The sequence below is a fragment of the Botryllus schlosseri genome, chromosome 10 (genome assembly GCF_051294905.1).
Source record: "Botryllus schlosseri isolate E-star chromosome 10, Bs_hap1, whole genome shotgun sequence".
NCBI lineage: Eukaryota > Metazoa > Chordata > Ascidiacea > Stolidobranchia > Styelidae > Botryllus > Botryllus schlosseri.
Window position 1 is genome coordinate 5,709,456 of NC_137245.1, and position 22,671 is coordinate 5,732,126.

Consider the following 22,671-nt stretch of genomic DNA (forward strand, 5'->3'; position numbering starts at 1 on the left):
GCTCAGCGCTACTGGTAAATCTAATTACGTGGGCTGAGAGGACAACAAGTTTATAGCGACATATATATGTAATTACCACCTATTCAGTCATGCATTATAGAAAGTTATGGCACCTAGGGCGACCAGGCCAGTGGCCACACAAACTTTGGTGACCATCGAAATCACGCTACGGGGTTCTTGGGGGCGAAGCCCTCAGAATTTTGGTTTATCACGCTATGGGTAATCAAGGCAATCGTTTTTAGGGGGGTTGACGAAGTGCTGTTACGGCCCTTCCTCTTACTCATTGTCTTTATTACATTCCTTACAATATGAGGTTACGGGCGCTGGAGGAAAAAAGGTTAAGAACCACTGGTATAGATGATTGCACTGTCGATGAACTTATCATCTTACATTTTACATCTTGTAGCCTACTTTATAGGTATACTATTGTAGACGGCCCGAGAATATTTCATTTGAATTGTGTTGTGTTTCGGGTATTCTATAGCTGAACTTATGGCTGTTGTACCGTAACCGTGCGTTGTTATCTGCCGTTCGGGAACTTGTCAGTATTAAGTCACAACTATATTTCGAATCTGGTTACTGCATTTTCTGAAGTTCGCTCCTACTGAGAGTCAGTCGAAAAGCTTCAGATTGGGCAATATGATTGTTGCAATCCCAGTTATCGTTCCGAATGTAGTTACAATCGCCAGTAGCCAAAAATTAATTTACGCTCGCAGATCTTTGACGTCAAGAAAACAGCTGTAATTCGGTTATTTGAACCGATCAAATATTTTGGCGTTCGTCACACCACGAAGATGTCGAAGATTTCAGTCTTGACTATTCTATATATGAAAATATGCAATGCAAGTCGTCAAAAGTTTCATGCAATTTTTTTCAACATTTAGAAAACTATGACATATTATACAATTTTTTTTTAAATAAATTGGATAAAATATGTTTAGCATGTGTTATAAACGAAGTGTTTTAAAACACCGCTTGGTTTGAAGTCAACCCTAAGTTATCTATGTAATGTTAGGGCTGTTCAAAAATAACCTTTATTCCTGAATCTTGCTGGTTACGTGATTAAATCGTTAGGTTGCTTTAAAAAAACGACTCACACCAAATTTGAATTCGTTCCAACCAATATTCGCGGATTTCGAACAGTTTGTAAATTTTGAATTTGCCTAAAAATGCAAAAAAAAATTTTTTTCAAATTTTCCTTCCTACCTCATGAAATTGCTGCGCTCTCTTCAAAAACGATGGAAAACAAATTTGACTCAAGCTGTAGAAGCGGGGTCATTCAAGTTTTTGATGATAATTCTGGGTAGATCCTCCAATCAAGGATAATCCCAGAATTATCAAATAAAAACTGAAATAACTCCACTTCTACGGCTTCGAATTGAGTCAAATTTGTTTTGTATCGTTTTTGAAGACAGCGCAACAATTTCATGGGGTTGGCAGACAAATTTGAAAAAAACATTTTTTGCAGTTTTAGGCAAATTCAAAATTTTCAAGCTATACGAAATGCGCGAATATTGGTTGGAACGAATTCAAATTTGGTGTGCCTCGTTTTTTAAGGCAACCTAACGATTTAATCACGTAACCAGCAAGATTCAGGAAAAAAGGTTATTTTTAAACAGCCCTAATGTAACGTACATATGCATATAACGGTTTCTTATCGGCTGTGTGCACTTGTCTCATCGGGGAACTCGAGTGCAACCTCAGGTGTTGCGATCAAGTCACTGCCTTCAAGTCACAAGTCATCTCGAGTCATTGCACATTTTGACACCAGTCAAGTCAAGTCGATCGATTTTCAAAGGTGACTCGAGTCAGGTGTAGTCAATCAATTTTGGAGGTGACTCGAGTCAATTAAAGTCGAGTCAAGTCCTACTAAAGCTGGCGACTCAAATTTAAAATTACATAGCCCCGCAATGAGATACTATACTTTATGGTGGTTAACAATATCATGTCGGGCCACCATCGAGTTTGGTTTAAAATTTAGTTGCATGAAATTCCCAATATTCCAAAAATTTGTTTTTCTGGATTGTTTGAATTCTTTTGCAACACGCTTGGCGTTCCTGAAAAATTGTGTCGTGGACACCAAAAGCAGTCAAGCTAAGTCGAGTCGATTCGAGTCAAGTCACGAGTCAAATCACTATTCAAGTGATGGTGCCTTTTCGAAGTACGGAGCATGATTAAGCCATTGCATTTTGCTAGCTGTTTGATATAAATTTTGAATCGGGGAACGATCATAGAGTTTTTTATATATGCAAAAAGGCGTTGTATAGCTCACACATACGTAAAACTGCTAAACTACATAAATAACTGTACAGCGTCAGTCTATATAATTATCAGCCAAAATATAAAATAGAATAGGAGACCTCCGAAAGTATAAACGAATTGATATGATGCAATACACTACCCACTTACAGATCCATGAGATAGAATTCAAGTCACCAGTGTCAATAGTTGACTAGTAATATATTGAAATTGGGGTTACCATACGTCCTCCTTTAGGACGATTAGTCCTCCGTCTTCAGGAAATTGAAAATGTCATTTTTAGGCAATTCGTACTCCTTTACAGCTTTTACGGCTAGGCTAAGGGACACAGCAAACTCGAAATCGGCTTAAATAACGCAAAATAGGTAATGCGTACGTTCGAACGGGTCATTCGGGAGTCGCGTCAAAGTGATGACCTTTTTATTTATTTAACACAACAAGATGTCCGGTAAATAATCCAGAATCAGCTTAAGCTTAAGCTGGAAACTCCGGTTGGTCGATTTATTTGTGATAGAAGAACGGAGGCGCAACAACACGCACGATCATGGAATGATTGGTTGCTTTCACAGGATACACCAGCGTTTCGCGAACAATCCGAACATATACAACACCGATTTTCTTCGACACCGATCACATGATGACTTGAAATTGACTCGAAAAATTTTGCTCCGAGTCACGAGTCAATCCACATTTCTGATACGCTGAGTCAAGTCACGTCAAGTCATTTTTCCAAAGTGAGTCGAGTCAAATCAAGTCATGCGAAAAAGGTGACTCAAATATGACTCGAGTCAGGTAATGGCTCGAGGCATCCCAACACTGGAAACCACAGCACCGCTATCGGATGGATACTGGTCGACATTTTTCAACTTTTTTTTGTTTTTATAGAACGATTTATTGAGTTTACCTAATTTGACGATGCTGATTCCGAATTTATCGTCATAATTTTCTCATCACGTCACAGTGGTTATAGCTATGACCCAACAGCAAGGAATACGTCACATAACAGGCTATTTTTAGCACTGAAATGCAAAATATTAAATCACAGTCTATAAAGAATCTTGACGTGATGGATAAAAGTGACTTCATGTTCGTAATCAGCGTAAGAAAATTTACATAATAGATATCATTTTAGCCAAAAAACAAAAATCATGTCGACCAGTGTAATGGATATATTGTGGCCTAATTATTTTACTCGTCATCTGCTATCGTGCGTGTTTTTCTCGGGGCGATAAAATGGCGAAAAACGTTAATCCTAGCTAGAGGTCGATGAGGTGGAAATTCAAAATGAAGAGATGTACCCGAATAAACTCTATTTTATTTTTCTCCACCAACAAATTTCCGGACCCAACAACCTTGAGCCCTGCCGTCAATTGGAAGAATGCGGAACGGCTGTTATAGTACACCGTGACTACGGAAGTTACCACTTACCAGCGTACTGGACAACTACGCAGGCACACTGCTCAAGAACTGCACATCGTTTTCATATCCAAATCCCGCTGTACTAACACCGTCTTGAAAAGCCCAGAAACACAGTATGCCACGCTGCAAAAAGTCGGCATCCGAGATCCGAGGTTGAATGCATGGGAGGATGCGATGAAGTGTGAAGAGTGAAATGAAAAGTAAACGATTACGAAGCAATTGAAGAACGATGCAAAATGAAAAAAGTCGAAGATACTGAAAAGACAATGTCACTGAACTGTACAATATCCATACCGTGGTGCACAAGGCCTAAAAAGGCTATAAGCGCCACTGAAATGCTTTGAATTAATAATAATAATAATAATAATAACATCCAGAGGTGACCAACGGTACGCGTGATAGCCTACATCAAATGAGGATGCAAGTGTTATGGATGATTCTCCTTTGACTTCGTATTAAGACTGGGCGAAATCACATACCCGAGTGACTCGATTCTGAATTTTGTATACTACGCTCTGCCTCAGACCTAGTATACGCTTTGAGTCGTGTCGAGTACAGCTTTGTAACTTTTATTGTAACTAATTATTCTTCCTTCGTTTTCGACAATTCGAAAAAAATCTATGGCCAAGCAAAATTGAGTTCCTGAGTGATTGAAATTTGTATCGAGTCTAGTATTCGAGTATTACACATTATGACATCACAACATTAAAAAGGACGTGGAGATTTCATATATACACAATGCACATAAAATATATAATGGCAGTTCTGCAACACATAAAAATAGATCATCTGTTTTTTTTTCCGAACCTGCCTATTTCATTGTTTGTACTTTGTAACAACGCACTGGGTTGATTATGAATTTCGGTACTAGGTATACGTCGCCTACTTCATGCCAAACTTAGTTAACAGCTTTCCACCGTTGAAAATAGTATCGAGACTCTAATTCTCGTTGATAAGTTAACTATTATTAATAATGAACACATCATTTCGGAAATCCAAGAAACCCTCTTTCACTACTTAATGACTCATTAAAATCAATACTGCCTTTAAGATTCAAGTATTGGTTCAATTACAACCAGTGGAAGCGGAGTTATTGTCGTCGGAAAATTTGGATTTGAATAAAATAGTATTTACGGTGAGCACAACTTTAATAAATAAACAAAGAATCGGTCACCGTAAATACTATTTTATTCAAATCCAAATTTTTCGACGGCAATAACTCCGCTTCCACTGGTTGGAATTGAACCAAATTTGGTGAGTATCGTTTTTATAGACAGCCTAACCCTTTCATGGGGTGAGCAGAAAATTTTCAATTTTTTTATTATTTATTTTCATATAATAAATAGAAATTTTCTTCTCCTGTAGCAAAGCTGTTACTGGCTAGAATAGAACCAAATTTTGTGTGTAGGCTTAAATTTGGTAACCTAACAATTATATCAAGTAGCCGGTACGATTTGAGAAAAAAAGTCATTTTTGAAGAGCCCTACTGCGTACACCCAAGTGGTTGTAGCGATACTGATTTATGCTAACATTGCACAGTACCTGAAACAGTAAAGTAATTATTGCAGCACTGGGATCGATATGATTTACATTGAATCTCTTTATTCGACAGGGTGTGTGAGCTCAAAATCTTCGCAACACTAGAAAATTTACTGATCATCCCCGAAATGTTATCCCATGTTGCCGAGTTCGTTCTGCCGCGTGGTACATATTTTAAAATCTGTAGCTGGCTACATAGCGTCTCAATATTTCCGCAGCCCGGCTGATAAGTTCTCGAAACTACTTTTATAAAAGTAATTATCCCTAATTTGGTATACCGCCCGTACATTCTAGTTTGTGACGCACCTGGCCATACAGGAAGGAGCAGCGTCACTCCCCTCCCCTCCCACTCCCCTCAATAATAATAATAATAGCCTGTGTACACCAGATTTACTGCGTAGCAAAGATTGGTAACCACGCCATTGACTCGTCCTGGAAAAGGGCAGGAGCGTTCTGTATCGCAACGCAGTCCGCTATACATAAAAATATACCGCTGTATATAGTCAGGGAATTGCCGCAGCAAACAAATATGAGATCCGTCCACAATGTTAGATTTATGAGGCCCGCCGTTTCAAGTGTGTCCCGATCAGAGTGGGATCAATTACATTATTTCAGTTCAATTACAATTACAATTACAATTACTTTCATGCATGTTTCAATTACATTACAATTACAATTACTCCATGCTAAAAATATCAAATTACAATTACAATTACTCCTTGCATGCTTCAATTACATTACAATTACAATTACAATTGCTGCTGTTGAACATGTAATTGAATAATCATAAATTCAACCGTTCTCCTTGACAACCGTAGCGTCGTTCATCATTGGTTTATTAGCAATTTTATCAGTTCACTACACCACAAAAATGCGATACAATGAAAAGACAGGAAGATGTCGAAGCGACAAGGAGTAGTCTATGGAATCTGACACCCACCTTGGCCTAGGCGATGTAAAGAGGAGGCATGCACACTGAATGGAAGTAAAGAAGATAGTATAGAAAAAGAATGCGACAAGAAATAGGGCGGCATGTCATGGGAAGCGAGATCGATAGGTCAGTCGTGGTCCGGTAATCTTGAGGATGGACTGTATTTATTTAGTAGTAATTGCTTGTATTTCGACTTGAATGTGGACATGCTCGTCGTAATTAACAACAATTCAAGTATTCATGTTTCATTCATGATGCGCATATACCCGGTAATTAATAAAAAGAAAAAACGTTTTCGAACTATTCCAGTATGCAGTATGTCGTTGAAAATAGTATTATAATATATGCACGTGTTGGATTTGCGTATATAGTATATAATTAAAGAAATATTATTATTTTTATCGAGGGACGTAGGAATTAGGATGAGGAGTAAAAACAAAACCGTGCTTTGTCAGATAAGACGTTATATAATATCCAGTGGTCTGGTTAGTTAGCCAGACGAAGTAACGATGCAGCATCGTGATCTGAAATCGTATTGTAGATTGCAAATCCACGGATAGATGCGAAAGATGTGAGTCACGGATGAATGCACCGACAAACGTACTGCAGAGCCGGCTGAAAGCAGCAAACTTTGTAGTCCTAGAGCTGGCGATCCAAGCGTCCAAATTTGATGCATCTGGTCTTTGTCGTAAGCTATTGATGCACTAATTCCGAAAATACAAATTAAAATCTCGTCAGGGCAATGTAACTGCTCCAAAATAGCCGTTTATGGCCGACTGTTCTGAAAAGTGAGAGCGCCGCAGCAGCATGACCACAACAATGACCAATTACGCCCAGCGATTGTTCAGAACATTGCCGATTCCCAGACTTTCACGACTATTTTGGGATGGTACCATTGCCTGGAAATATACCTTTATTGCGGGATCAGTGCGATTAGGACCATACATATCAAATTTTGACGCTTGGATCGCCAGCAATTGGACTATCAATTCTGCTGCTTTTAGCCGGCTCAGCAGCTCGCTTCTCGGCGTATTCAATCGTGAGACACGTGTTGCGAATCCATCCGTTGGTTAGTAATCTAATAATTGTATACAATGGCAGCCGAGGCCAGCATAGCGGTAAGAATAAAAAACTTCACCTGCAAGGGCGCAGTCAAGGGCTTCCGCGAATGGATCTATCAAATTCCTTGTCGACATTTAAAGAGAATGCATTATAAGTCAATTATTTTATGTTGTGCTTGTCAGGTCTCAATAGCAATTTAATGTAATTGAAATTGTAATTGAGCAAAATTTTGGTCAAATTACAATTACAATTACAATTACACAAAATAAAAATGCTTCAATTACAATTACATTACAATTACATTGAAAAATGTAATTGATTACATTCAATTACAATTACAAATTACAATTGATCCAACTCTGGTCCCGATTCCTCATCACACATTGCTAATCGTCACCATGAATGTGTGGGATTGCTCCCTTCGAATTTCAATTATACCTTTGCTTAATACACAGAGATGTCTGCGCACGTGATATACTAAGGCCCTTGTAGGACACAGCGCAAACCAGTTGTCGTAGATACAATATGAAAACATGGGAGAATGCCTTTGCTGCAGCTCTGCAATAACGCCTCGACTATGCTGATGATTTACCCTGATGTGAGGAAAAGTAACAGGAACTTGTCACGTAGGCCTATAGCGACGTAACAGAGATAAAGCAAGGGTAGTCTTAGCGGTTGCAGGCACATATCTGGTGACAGGCGGTGAGACCTTGAGAAGTATACAGAGTTCGCCTCTATTCCGATATCTGAACTTACTTAAGAAAGACAGGTGAAAAGATAAGGTGATAAATATTACTCTATTTGACAAACCCTGTTGCATTGTCGACGGGAATCGTGGATTCCACCCATTTGAACCGGGTGCTAATCTGGTGAACGGCACCTTCTTGTACAGAGTATTGCTTTCGGGTCCCCTCCAACATGTGAGAACGTGCCAGATGCAATCATTCTCATGGAGTCACATCCCGGTTATGGAGTAGGTTTCGTTTTCGTGTGCCACTCCAAGAAGACGCAAAAAAGGTTTCACACGTAACCAGAATACTACATCCCCGATATATCTATATTCATAAAAATGGTGTATTTGACTCGTTTCCATCGACTGGAATGGGTGCGGAAGTAAGCTTTTGTGCCAGCAAGGGCTGTTTTCCGGAATTTGACCCTACGCTATGGCGAAAACATTACAAATAGGCCTCCACAACTTTCCAGCTACAAGTATTTTGTGTAAACGTCCACTAATGTCAATGTTTCTTGGGTTATGATAATCGAATATTAGCATGACAAACAGCGATTACTTAGTTTAAACGTGATAGTTGATGTCTGGCCTGTCCGCTCCACAAATATATGAATTACTTTGGTCGGTGGAGAAGATTCGCATGTAGCGGTCGGTGTTGTCGGTACCTGACGGTGCCTTCAAATATTGTGATCGAATGTGTTTTTTAGTTTGATATCTAATCTTTGAGTTATGGAAAGGGAATTCCCATGGGACGAAGGCTTTCCGCTTCGAGATTTCCCCGCATATTCTGATACGCAGTCACAATTAGGTTCAGCAAGTGGCGTTTCATCGTCATGGCAGGAAAGTGGTCTTCCGGTGTCAGCACCGTTGGTAAGTTATGGTACATCTGCACAATAATTTACTGCCAATGATTTTCAATATAGCAGGTAGGCGTCCTTCCTCTTCAACGTCCGATCAATACGTTCGATGAACCGGCGCAACCAGTCGGTTTTAATCAGCCTGGTGACAATACTTTCGTTCCCCAGAATGATCCGGTAATGCAGTTCGGCATGCAGTCGGAGCCGTTCCTGGTAAGGCGAGAATATTCTATTGCAGCGTCCTAATCTTGAGGGAAGCATTAGGTTCTATGTCAGCATTTGTAAAATGAAAACCGGTATGAATGTATACAAATTTTCGTAAATCAAATTATAAACACAATTTATTTGGGAAAGACGAGTCGACTAGATGGGATATGATCATTTCCATCGGATACAAATCAGGTGAACTCGCTTTATTCTTTAAGAAGAATCTTGCTTTGGCATTCCTTTTCAATGGATAAGAATATGTTAAATACATTAGGCTACTTTAATGGATGCCACGTGCAAGTTAGTTCTGTGTTCATGTTGGCTATCGCCCAAATGCGCGAAAGGGTGGTTCACATAAGCAGAATATAGTGTATCCCAAGGACACCTGAAACGATTGGCGTGGTTAAGTCTTTTACACGCGAGATTTTGTGCAATGATGTTGATCGGATTCCGACCGATCGCTACGGTAGAAACCTAGTGAATACACCCATTTCTGTAATATATGTTTTGTGTAATAATTTCAGGGTTGTACGAAGTTGTAAGGTTATGAGTCTACAAGTCAATAACCAATTATAAAATTTCATCTCGAGTCGCATCCTAGGTCCATGTTATTGCTAGTGTTGCGGTTGAGTCCGCGTCATATATGGTTCAGTGTTCAGTCTCGCGCTCAACTCGTGTTAACCTCACTTTTTTCCTAATCTTGTGTGATATCCAAGTACTCGTATTTATATGATATTCATTTTTCTCAACTCTCAATATGTATATTCAAATGGTTATAATACTCTAAGCAGTGGTTCCAAACCTTTTTCGGTGGCAGGGCCAAATTTAGAATTTCACAGTACGGTCGGGGCCGCACGAATACCAGGGCAATGAAAGGAACCCAAAATAGTCACCAACATATGAAAATTCGCATTGTTCCGATCATTCGCTTGACGCCATTGGCCATTGTGTTGCCGCGCTCCCGTTGTTCAGAACAATCGACATTTGCTGGGTATTTCGGAGTAGTTTGATTGCCCTGGCGAGATTTCAATTCGTATTTTTGGAATCAGTGCGACACCTTCTTTCGATAAACACCGTCAGTAGTGAAGGTTGAATCGTTTGGTACCGTCCAATCACAGAAGGCCACGTCGCCTTAATTGCCACGCCTACATTGCCACATCATCCGCCCATTGCCGCACCTATAGCACACCCATTGCCACATCATCCGTCCATTGCCACATCACCTGTCACATTCATCTGTGTCACATCATCTGCTACGTCATCAGCCACACCCATTGCCACATGATTCGCCTATATAACGTCCATTGCTACATCATCATGATTATGCGTACTGAGCTGTTTTTTGAGAATATGAATTCTCGCTACACTAAACGTTGAACTAGATTTGATAACGTCATCACAGAGGAATCAGTCAACTATCTAGCTCTAGGTTGTAGGCTCGATCCTTGTAGTCACCGCATTTCATACGACGCTTTTCATATCTTCTAACACTTTACTCAGTCTCATTGAAATAGCATTGTATAGTGTACGATTTTATTTCGAAAAAACAGCATATCAATGATATCGTTGATCGTTATTGCGTCGATTCGCGTGCTGAAATCCTCCAGATCGGTTGATGTTTCGAGGTACACCGCTTTGCTGCCATCCGACGCTGCGATCCGAGTTCTTGCGTTCGATCTGACCGTTTTGTTTGATGTAGCGATCACTGGCTTGTAGTATATACGATACGAGCGGAAGGTCGGGATTAGGAACAACTACGCTGGGCGAATAGATGACGAATTCGTCAGCCGGATTCAGAGGTTGATAATGCTCGATCCCGTCGCGAGTATACGTAACGACCAGACCTCCTTCATGCTTCAGAGTGGCTCGATATTTCTGAATGGTCCCGTTTGTGGAATGTACAAAGAGTTGATCCGAGGTCAATTCTGCTCCATTCGAAGCTTCGATACGTAATTTTGTGATGTCATTAAAAAGATACAAGTCTTTTCTATAGGGCCCTTGGGGCAGAATAGTATCTCCACGGATTGCTAGACTCATTCTTTGAAAAGAAATATCAAACATAAGTACAACAGTCATCGCGCAATTCCACCTCGCCATCAAATTTAGTCGACCCTCTTCTTATATTAGGTGTTGCATAACAGACATTACGAATATATTGCAACCCCTTGCGCTTTATGAGAAAAGGACACGTAGGATAAAACTTTGCATGCTCGAGCCATGGATCATCGCACGGCAACCAATTTTGAAACAACCCTCCGCATGAGAAACACTTTAAATGATCCTTATAGCCCAAATAGAACAATCCACAGTCTGCATTACATCATGGATAACATCATGGCCGGCATTACAAGCATCATGGATTACAAATTCATGTTCTGAAGTCTCATACATGCACCGACTCTGTACATTCAATGTGGGGGTAGCTGACTTGGAGACAGAAAAACACACATATTTGACCGTATCATGGTCTTAGTATGAACCGACATGCATTCGAATTGTGGAAAAATGTGTCGCACACTATTTCACCGAGATTAGAACCCTTTCACGGATATTCGTTGGTGCTATCGATACGGTGAACAGCACGTTATGTATAGAGATATCTTCACAGTCAAATACGCGAACCATGCACAAGCATATACCCCGACTTTCGTTGAATATTCACGACACCAACAAATCTGTACATCTCCTTTCCCTCGACATCAATGATAGAATCCTCATCCCAATGCGCAGTACGAATGGTGGGTTCATCGGGTGTAAAATCCAAATCAAATGACACCAAGGTCTGCTTTCTCATTTTCAATATTTCCACCACCGCATCTTGTCTGTGTCTTAGCACTACCGTGTGAGGATGGCGAAATCTGTGGGTGGTAACACGGATGGACATGATATTCTTCGATATGATCAACTGAAACCTCGGATGTGGTGGGTTAGAGTCTTGTCGTGATGGTCCGTTTCGAAATGCAAGCGGATGAACTAGACCAAAAGTTTCGAAGATGCGTTTTATAATTGCTCTAGGTGTGAAATAGACATCGCACTCTTGCGGGGAAACAACACGAATTCAGTCTTCACACCGCAGAAACACAGCCGCTTGGTTAACATCACAAAACTGCAATTGAACTCAAGATTGCCATACACGGAATCGCTGTTAACGATGTCTGACTGCGGCGTTTCGACGAGTAACGAATTCTCGTATTTAGTATTGATTGTGACACATAATCAAAACAGCGACAGTTTTCACAACCCGGTACATACATTGAACCAACTGATGTAAGGTGAAACACTACGTTCGCAGCAAAAAAGTTTGCAGGGTATGACCACCACCAACATATAGAGTAGTGAGTGAGTAATTAAACTACATACCTCGATTTTACTATGTTACGAGATCCGGATCACGATTCAAGTCTACCTGAACGATTAAATACATTGCGACGATGTCACTTGGCTCTTAATTGGGTTGTTTCATCTGAAAGAGCTAATTTTTTCTGTTATAATACTTTATTAGACGTGTATGGCGAGGCGTCTGGTATCGAGAAGTGAGATCGCAAGCAATCATTGAGTCAGTCGTGATGTCTGGTTGGGAGTGTCGGCCTCTTATATCCAGCAAGTGTAATGTGCCATATTAGGCCGTAAGTATCGTAGGCCCCGCGTGAAGTGTACAAATTTCGATGTTGCGCAAATACCACAAACTTTGCTTGCTTTCAGAGCCGGCAACTAAATGCAAGACAGAGACTTTACGCAAAAGTTGCTATTCTGAAAATTTTGTCACGGTAATGGTTTGAAAACTTATACTTGAGCACTACGAAATGTACAAGTACTTTATCTTTACACGACGTTTTTTGTAAAATGAATACTAATTTTATTGAAAAAATAAAAAAGAGCGAAAAATTACATTTCATCCCGGAGCGCAACAAGAAAAATCGTATGAATTTGTAAACTACTTATTCATGACATAATAATAATTTCGCGTAGGCTATGCATACAAATGAGGAAAGTTACATCAACGCGTGTTAACTATCGAGTTATCGAATGATTTTTTCCTTACATCAAAACAACTAGAATGTGTAACTACATTAAAAAACGTATCTAAATGAGCTCCAGTGCATTCTGATTATGCAGCATGCCAAATTTCATCCCACATTGCATGATGGAACAACTTTAAAACTAACGCAGTTCTATAGCAATTTTTGCCTAAATCTGTCACTTTTTACGTGGAGGGAGTACATAGCGAAGTATTAGTACATTTTGGAGCACTCAATTATAGGTTTGGCCTGCTTGCGCTATACTTAATGAATCACTCCTGTGTCATAAATACTTGAGTTGTTGGTGCGTGTAGACAAAAACCTACTTGGGAACATAAATTTCATTTTTCAATAAAATTAGTATTCATCTTACAAAAACGTCGTGAAAAGGTAAAGTACTTGTACATTTCGGAGTACTCAAGTATAGGTTTTGTCATCTTATTATATGCTCAGTATATTATATGTCAAGAATTGTGGAGCATTTATGTGGGTCTCCAGGGTGCTCTTCATTGAGTGTCCGTGTTGAGCGATAAGTTTAATTCGCAAAATTAGTGTGTTCAAATCAGGCCTGTCGCCAACATAGTGATGTCGCATAAGCCCTAAATACACATAATAGAATATCAAGGAAAAGTATCATCTAACGTATAATGAATGTTATTTATTTCTCGGAAGCAAGTTATTATCAAAACATAGTGGTCAAAATTATCGCAGAGCAATACCGATTTTGCGTAAATTCCGTTATGCGTCCGACTATGTTACTAGGGATTTTGTAGTTAGTTAGGAAATTAGGAGTCCTATCTTCCCAATCGCTATGGAAGAACATCAAAATCATCACAAAGCAATATCGAATTTTGCCTGCATTCTGTTGTGCGTTTTACTACGGTAGTATGCGCATCTGCATACAGGTGTCCAGACGTGGACTTTCTACTATATTCGCTCCGAACATTATAGCAGCACCCGACGCAGCTTACATTATTACGTTATAAGACGCCGGCGGCGTTTCACTGTCGGTTTAATCACCCTTATTCTAGTGACATGAAAAGGACTGAATCGTATGAAATGTGGTCACTACAAGAATCGAGCGAAAGCGCTGTTTCACGCCGTCTTGCATCGGTCACGATTAGTTTTACTTTTCAACTAACTTGTTTGTCGTTATATTCATTAGACTCGCTTTCATGCGGCTAATTTGTCCTTATCATTATAACGTCGGTGATCGCGTACCTGCGGCGAAGGTGTTCGTTTAATTATAGCAACGAGAACCGGACCCCTGCGGCTAGCCGTTGGCATTTTAGTGCTGAGTTAAATACCCTTATACTCGACATGCAAACATTATACAGGTAGCGGTTATACTGCGAGCTGATGAATTCGTCATCTATTCGCCCAGCGTAGTTGTTCCTAATCCCGACCTTCCGCTCGTATCGTATATACTACAAGCCAGTGATCGCTACATCAAACAAAACGGTCAGATCGAACGCAAGAACTCGGATCGCAGTGTCGGACGGCAGCATTTTTCCTAACCCTACCACCTAATCCTAAGACGCGTGCGGGAATGTTCTTTATGCTTGTACAACTCAACGAATACCCATCGGCCTGCTTACTACATTTTAGAGATTATCTCCGCAATTGTGTATACAAGAATATACTTCTCTTAGTAACCAATTTCTCGTGAATTCTGAACCACATTGACGTGTGTTAACTTCTGGTATTAGGTGATAATATTATTTTCATGTCTGATAATGCCATGTCAAGGTAATAAAAACGTAAGCTAAGCAGTTTTTGATAATAGCACATATCAAGGTGATACAAACGTAACCTCAAACTACTTTGAAATATAAAGTCCTAAAAGTGGGTAGTTTCTCCTGAAAAACCAGTAAGTAGAAGTGTAAATAACCTACGAACATAACCACCTATGTCAATTACTTTTCAATCCCTAATTGTACTTGTATTCCAGCAAAATTACGAATCGTTGAGTGCCGAGCGATAGCCTCTATCATACTTGCGGAAAATAAAGATTTGGTACACGAGTATCAGATTAAAGTAAATTGAGTAAACTTGAGAGGTTATTGGTGATTCTGCTGGAGTTTATATGAAGGGAAGTCCTGATAAAACCTTGATTATTTCAGAAAAGAATAGAGGGCTTCTCTCGATATTTTGATAGTCTCCGTCGTACTGTGGGGTCAAGGCTGGTACTCAATGGTTCTGTTAGTAATTATATGGAATGTGTGGGAATCGAATTGGAGCGTAAAGTATGCTCCTGTGGCATAGAGCCCTACGAAATGAGTCCACATACCCCGTAAAATTCCGCTCCAAGCGCTGTGGCTTAGCTCAAGCGAACAAGTATTTCGTACTTTAGGTGTCAAATCATCTTTCTTATGATTGATAAGCTTAGGGAGAATTAATCAGAAAATTTTGTAGAGTACCGTAGGCATCGATTCATTAAGTGAAATGGGCTTCCTTATCTTAAATTGAAACGGACAGAATAAATCGAAACAATTTGCAGAGTCCCGTAGGCGTCAAGACATAGCTCAGGCAGAGATTACAGCCTAATAACGCGCGGGAATCGAGTGGGATGTTATAGGAAGCAAGACGAATCATTGTAAAAGTGTTGCAACTTAATTAGGCCTACATATGTAATTCCATCACTAAAGTTGATCGGGCATAGGTAGCCTACGTGCTACGCTCCTGCGAACAGATTCACGCTAAGTTGGTATAGAACTGCGTTAGTTTTAAAGGTGTTCCATCATGAAATGTGTGATGAAATTTGATATGTTCCATTGTCATAATGTCCTACACCTGTGAACCAATCTTCAAGTTGCGCATTCAATGTTTAGCTTGGTAATTCCGTTATTAAAGTTAAGTATGCATAGGTACGTGCTACGCTCCCGCAAAAGTCGGTATAGAACTGCGTTAGTTTATAATTTGTTCAATCATGAAATGCGTAACAAAATTTGACATGGTGCATTGTCATAATGTCTTACAACTGCGTACCGAGTTTCAAGGTGGCGAGTCGAATATTAGCATGGTAATTCCGTTATTAAAGTTTACTATGTATAGGTACGTGCTACGCTACGGAAAAACAGATTTAGCCAAAAGTCTGTATAGAACTGTATTGGTTTTAAAGGTGTTACATCAGGAAATGTGTGACGAAATTTGGTATGGTGCATTGTTATTATGTCCTACAACTGCGTACCAACGTTCAAGGTGAGAATTTAATGTTTAGCATGCTACTTCTGTTATTAAAATTGACTATGTATGGTTAGGCCTATATGCTATGTTCACGAAAAGCAGATATGCGTAAAAGTCGGTATTCGACTGCGATAGTTTCAAAGGTGTTCCATCATTAGATGTGTGATGAAATTTAGCATGGTGCATTGCCATAATGCCCTACAACTACGTATCAAGTTTAGAGTTGGGATTCAATGTTAAGCATGGTAATTCCGTTATTAAAGTTGGCTATGTATGGGTACGTGCTATACGCTCCCGCAAAACAGATGTACGCAAAAAGTCGATGTAGAGCCGCGTTAGTTTTAAAGTTGTTTCATCATGAAATGTGTGATGGGATTTGGTATCGTGCATTTTTGTAATGTCCTATAACCGCGTACCAACTTTCAAGGTGGGAATTCAATGTTTAACACGGTAATTCTGCTATTAAAATTGACTATGTATAGGTATATGCTATGTTAAACGCAAAACAGATATGCGTAAAAGTCGGTATTCGACTGCGTTAGTTTTAAAGGTGTTCCATCATTAGATGTGTGATGAAATTTAGCATGGTGCATTGCCATAATGCCCTACATCTGCGTATCAATGGTGACGTACTAGTATAATGCACATTTCGGAGAGATTAAGTAAAGCAATGATCTCAGATAAATCCGTTAAATTAAGGCAGAAGTAGCAATTTACGAAGAAAGTTAGCATTCTAGGCCTATACTTCTGTTTAATACTGAAAATGTCATGAAGTTGAAGCGAACTGAAATCATAAACACTTTAGTATTAGGTCCATATACGCAATAAGCTACTTTAGTATTCTGATGGTTTGGGATAAAATGTAATTTTTCGTGCTTTTTTATTTTTTAATAAAATCAGTATTCATTTTACAGAAACGTCGTGTAAAGGTAAAGTACTTGTACATTTCGGAGTACTCAAGTATAAGTTCTGGTTAGCTAAATTTCGATGTCATAGAAATACCACAGCCTGTGCTACTTGCACTTCTTCAGGGTACTCAATTAGGTTTTTAGCTATATGCAACAAATACTTTCGGGTGTTTTTGATATTGGACTGCTCCAACTCCATGATAATTATAGTATTAGGCAAAAATGAACCTACAATACGAACGTTTTACTTACTCGGAAATGACTACTTTTACGTTAATTTATAAAACTCAAGTAAAGCTCACGAAATCCATAGTGTAAACGTCTCTAATGCGCTGAAAAAGGCAGAAAAAGTACTCAATACGCTAAATTTGAATCTAAAAATATTAATTCTCGTAAAACGTAGTGGGTGTGGGATTCGAACCTATGTGAACACTTGTTCATTGGAACTTAAGTCCAACGCCAAAAAGCTATACTTTACAAAATTTTCGGAGTACTGACTTTTTTAGGTAAATTCTGTTATTACGAGCTTAGTTACTAACTCTGAAAGCCAGCAAACTTTGTGGTATTTGATCAATATGGAAATTAGTGCACTTTGCGTTTAGGTTGTGTTGAAAACATGAGTAACTTAGAACACTTGTTCATTGAAACTTAAGTCCAACGCCTTAACCGCTCGCTCAAGCCAGTTCCGTTGCTACGATATCTGAGAAATCTATTAAATTAGGGTAGAAATAACTATTTCCAAGTAAGTTTCACGGAGTCTCGATACGCTATATTTAATCTAAAAATATTAATCCTCATAAAACGTACTGGGTGTGGGGTTCGAAGCCTAGAATAATAAGCGGATCGTGATTGAAAATAGAAGGAGGATCACTGGATTAACGTTTATGGAATACTCCGCAATGTAAAATTAGTATATACTGCACAAAATCCAGAGTGTAAGAGTCTTTACTGCATCGGAATAGTGTAGTTTTCTATCCACTTTACAAATAACCGGATCCGGATATCAACTCTGAATCGACAAACCAATGAACAATATTCAAACATGTTACATCCCCGTGTTTCCATGAAAATAACAAGACATTACACATCCAGTATACTTCACGATTGTTCATAGATACCAAGTATTCGCGTAAACGAGGTGTGTGACATTACATACATCATGGATAACATCATGGCCGGCATTACAAGCATCATGGATTACAAATTCATGTTCTGAAGTCTCATACATGCACCGACTCTGTACATTCAATGTGGGGGTAGCTGACTTGGAGACAGAAAAACACACATATTTGACCGTATCATGGTCTTAGTATGAACCGACATGCATTCGAATTGTGGAAAAATGTGTCGCACACTATTTCACCGAGATTACAACCCTTTCACGGATATTCGTTGGTGCTATCGATACGGTGAACAGCACGTTATGTATAGAGATATCTTCACAGTCAAATACGCGAACCATGCACAAGCATATACCCCGACTTTCGTTGAATATTCACGACACCAACAAATCTGTACATCTCCTTTCCCTCGACATCAATGATAGAATCCTCATCCCAATGCGCAGTACGAATGGTGGGTTCATCGGGTGTAAAATCCAAATCAAATGACACCAAGGTCTGCTTTCTCATTTTCAATATTTCCACCACCGCATCTTGTCTGTGTCTTAGCACTACCGTGTGAGGATGGCGAAATCTGTGGGTGGTAACACGGATGGACATGATATTCTTCGATATGATCAACTGAAACCTCGGATGTGGTGGGTTAGAGTCTTGTCGTGATGGTCCGTTTCGAAATGCAAGCGGATGAACTAGACCAAAAGTTTCGAAGATGCGTTTTATAATTGCTCTAGGTGTGAAATAGACATCGCACTCTTGCGGGGAAACAACACGAATTCAGTCTTCACACCGCAGAAACACAGCCGCTTGGTTAACATCACAAAACCGCAATTGAACTCAAGATTGCCATACACGGAATCGCTGTTAACGATGTCTGACTGCGGCGTTTCGACGAGTAACGAATTCTCGTATTTAGTATTGATTGTGACACATAGTCGAAACAGCGACAGTTTTCACAACCCGGTACATACATTGAACCAACTGATGTAAGGTGAAACACTACGTTCGCAGCAAAAAAGTTTGCAGGGTATGACCACCACCAACATATAGAGTAGTGAGTGAGTAATTAAACTACATACCTCGATTTTACTATGTTACGAGATCCGGATCACGATTCAAGTCTACCTGAACGATTAAATACATTGCGACGATGTCACTTGGCTCTTAATTGGGTTGTTTCATCTGAAAGAGCTAATTTTTTCTGTTATAATACTTTATTAGACGTGTATGGCGAGGCGTCTGGTATCGAGAAGTGAGATCGCAAGCAATCATTGAGTCAGTCGTGATGTCTGGTTGGGAGTGTCGGCCTCTTATATCCAGCAAGTGTAATGTGCCATATTAGGCCGTAAGTATCGTAGGCCCCGCGTGAAGTGTACAAATTTCGATGTTGCGCAAATACCACAAACTTTGCTTGTGCGATGTCGGTGTTTTGATCTGAAATGAAAAAATTTAGCTTCCATCCGCGGCGGCGTAGCGCATCTTAGAATAGTCGATAAATTATATAGCTATGCTATTCGTGCCGCTATAAGCATAGGTTTATATTGGCTATATATATATATATTTTATTCACTATCAGAAATGGTAAGATAAAGCATCACTGCAATAGCTATTAAATCAGCTCCATTACGTATCTAAAAGCAGCGGCTTATGGGGTTGTAAAATCAGAATAATCTCAGTAGTTAAATGCTTGCTACAGCTTGCAATTTACCGACCTTAGGTCGTGAGTAAAGCTAGAATTCATAGACTAACATCCATCTCAAATCCAAGTGCATACCCACGCGGAGTAATTATAACCAAATTTAGTCATTTGTATTGAGTGACTTCGTTCCTATAGCCCCGGCAAACGCAGCTTACATTAATACGGCGTTACTGAACATCGAGTAATAAGCGGTGCTAGCCAGGCTACACTTAATACGAATTTGTATTTTGTGGGCACAATCTATGCTATAGTTGAGCGAGTTGAAATGATACGACCTCGGTACACTTCTTCGATATAGATATAGCTGCGCAAAGATGTAGCCTTGAACGCTAGCGTCTGGAACAGATGTGATGTCAGTGATCTGAAATGTTATAGCTTCAACCCGCAGTGGCATAGCGTTTTAAAATGGGAGATAAATTATAGCATAGACATAGGTTTAGCTATAGATTTAATTCACTATCGGAAAAGCATCAGTGCACTAGCTATTAAAATCACATATCTAAAAGCAGCTTATGGACTTGTAAAATCGGCATAATGCAAATCTATACGGAAATGTAACCTAACTCACCTGCATCATCAGGTGAAGTGCATAGCGCGATAGTTGTGACAGAAATGTGAAATTTTCCGAGCGTAAATTGCGTATGCAATGTCGGCGTTTTGATCTGAAATGAAATGAGCGAATTTAAATATAGGCGATAAATAATATATATACTGTTGCTCTAGCTAATTAATTAATTCATAATATTGTAAGCACACTGCCCGAAACGAGTAATAAGTGGGACTAGGGAACTTGCATGTACATACGAATTTATCCGAATTCGGTCATATCCTCGCTTAACATTATAGCCGTGCACAGAACTCATTATTACGTTATTAGCTATTTAAAATGATGCGATATAGGCGAAATCTCGGTGTAATTCAATCTGTGCGTATTATCCATGTATGCTCCAATGCGTTTTGCGGCTTTAGTATAGGTATTGGATCTAATATATTCTATAAAACATCTACGTTGCTATATATATATATATATATATATATCTTAATCCGAAGTGCATTGCTGCATCGAAAAATTATAGCTATACGCGGTACACTGTCGATTTTTCAATATAGACAAGAAATAGCCCACCTTTAGTGTTGCGTAATCTGGTTTGTCATTATATGCTTGTTCCGAGCTTGCGGCGCTAGTCTTCTTGGCTGCATGAAATAGGATGTTTTAGCTTCAAACTCGACGCATTAGCATGCCTAAATTGTAACCACAGCGAGATTCGAGTAATAAGCGAGGCTAGATAGTCTACCCTTAACAGAGAACTCGCATATGCATTCGAATTTGTGCGACTTCGGCTATATTGTCAGCTAACATTATAGGCGCGCACAGAACTCATTATTACGTTAGCTATTGGAGAAATCTCAACGTAATTCAATCTGCCTGCACAATCCGCGTAAGCTAATGCTGCATCGAGAAATTATAGCTAAATTTAGTTTAAATTGACAGAAAAATACATTGATCTTACCTTGCCTGCCTCGCTGCGCACATGACAATACTTGTAACAGAACTGTGAAGTTTTCAGAATGCGAATTGCTTTACGTTGGAACTAAACATTCTAATTCGTATCGCCAACGCGGCATTTTCTTGGAAACGCAACTTTAATTAGAATGTTCTAATTCACTATGTCGATGTGGCGCGACTTCTTGGAATCGTAAGCAACTGTATTCGTGGCACATTTACACGCGTCAATTTCTTGGAATAGTATTCGGCAATATGCGCGGCGCATGAGCTTTGCGTGATCGTAGGCCTTTATGGTTGCGATATCTGTATTATCAATTTGCATTTGAAGAATTCCACAAAATCATTGACTAATTAATGATGACACAGATGACACACGAACATAGTTTTACATTTATGTGTAATAACTCGAAAAAGGTGTTGTCTCGGAATTTAAGAGAGAATCGGCGGTTAAATTCTCAAAACAGCACGACGTGACATTATACCCAACCAAACCAGGTTCGATTCTAGCTAAGGTAAGTTTTGACGTGGCAATGGGCGGATGATGTGGCAATGTAGGCGTGGCAATTAAGGCGACGTGGCCTTCTGTGATTGGTGCGTAACAATTTCAGGTACCCTTACTACTACCGTCATATCAAATTATTCGGACGCTAGGGTCTCGAGCTATAGGACTACCAATTATGCTATTTTTTGCCGGCTAAGCAGTACGCATCTCGGCGTATTTAATCGTGAGTCACTTGTTGCACATACGTCCGTAAATTAGTTATCAATACCCAGGGCCGTAACAGCACTTCGTCAGCCCCCCCCCCCCAACTTTTCTCTTGGCTCCCTCAGGCTAGATGGCTGTTTAACGCTATTTATCATCTAAATTGGGTGTCCATTTTTGGCAGCATCTCTCGATTAATTCGATATAATTCATGATTGCATCGGTCAATATAATCGGGAATTGAAAATATATTGGTACTCAATTTTTATCCTCTCTCTCCTCGCGTAATCAGATTGACCGGTTAAGCCGAGTGAGTTGTGTTTGAAAAGGTAGGACCACTCAATAATAATTAAACATCTTCGGGCGTATACCCGTTGGCAGGAACGAAACAGCACTTCGTCAGGCCCCTCGAAATACTTAGGTCTGGAGCTCCCATAGGGTGATAAACCGACCCCCCGTCCCGTTGTTCGCTTCTGCCACGAAATCAGGATCACCGTTTAGTGAGCCAGCGTGGAGAGCGAGAATTT

General features: G+C 39.7%; 1 protein-coding gene and 2 long non-coding RNA genes across 5 annotated transcripts in view; 2 read left to right on the forward strand and 1 right to left on the reverse strand.

Annotated features, from left to right (window-relative positions):
- LOC145448387 (uncharacterized) overlaps nt 1-21,900 on the reverse strand; it is a 74,676-nt gene extending 52,776 nt beyond the window's left edge. The window contains exons 1-4 of one of the 3 annotated variants that reach the window (XR_013917893.1): nt 21,446-21,900; nt 21,061-21,128; nt 20,503-20,596; nt 19,643-19,669 (exon numbers count right to left, since the gene is read on the reverse strand). This is a non-coding gene — a long non-coding RNA (uncharacterized LOC145448387). Of the gene's footprint in view, nt 1-19,642; nt 19,670-20,502; nt 20,597-21,060 lie in introns of those variants that run through there. The other 2 variants (XR_013917891.1, XR_013917892.1) reach the window with 2 other exon arrangements.
- LOC145449027 (uncharacterized) overlaps nt 1-22,671 on the forward strand; it is a 374,781-nt gene that overhangs the window by 96,400 nt on the left and 255,710 nt on the right. The gene's annotated exons all lie outside the window — the stretch shown is intronic.
- LOC145448385 (kelch-like protein 25) overlaps nt 1-22,671 on the forward strand; it is a 98,526-nt gene that overhangs the window by 12,025 nt on the left and 63,830 nt on the right. The gene's annotated exons all lie outside the window — the stretch shown is intronic.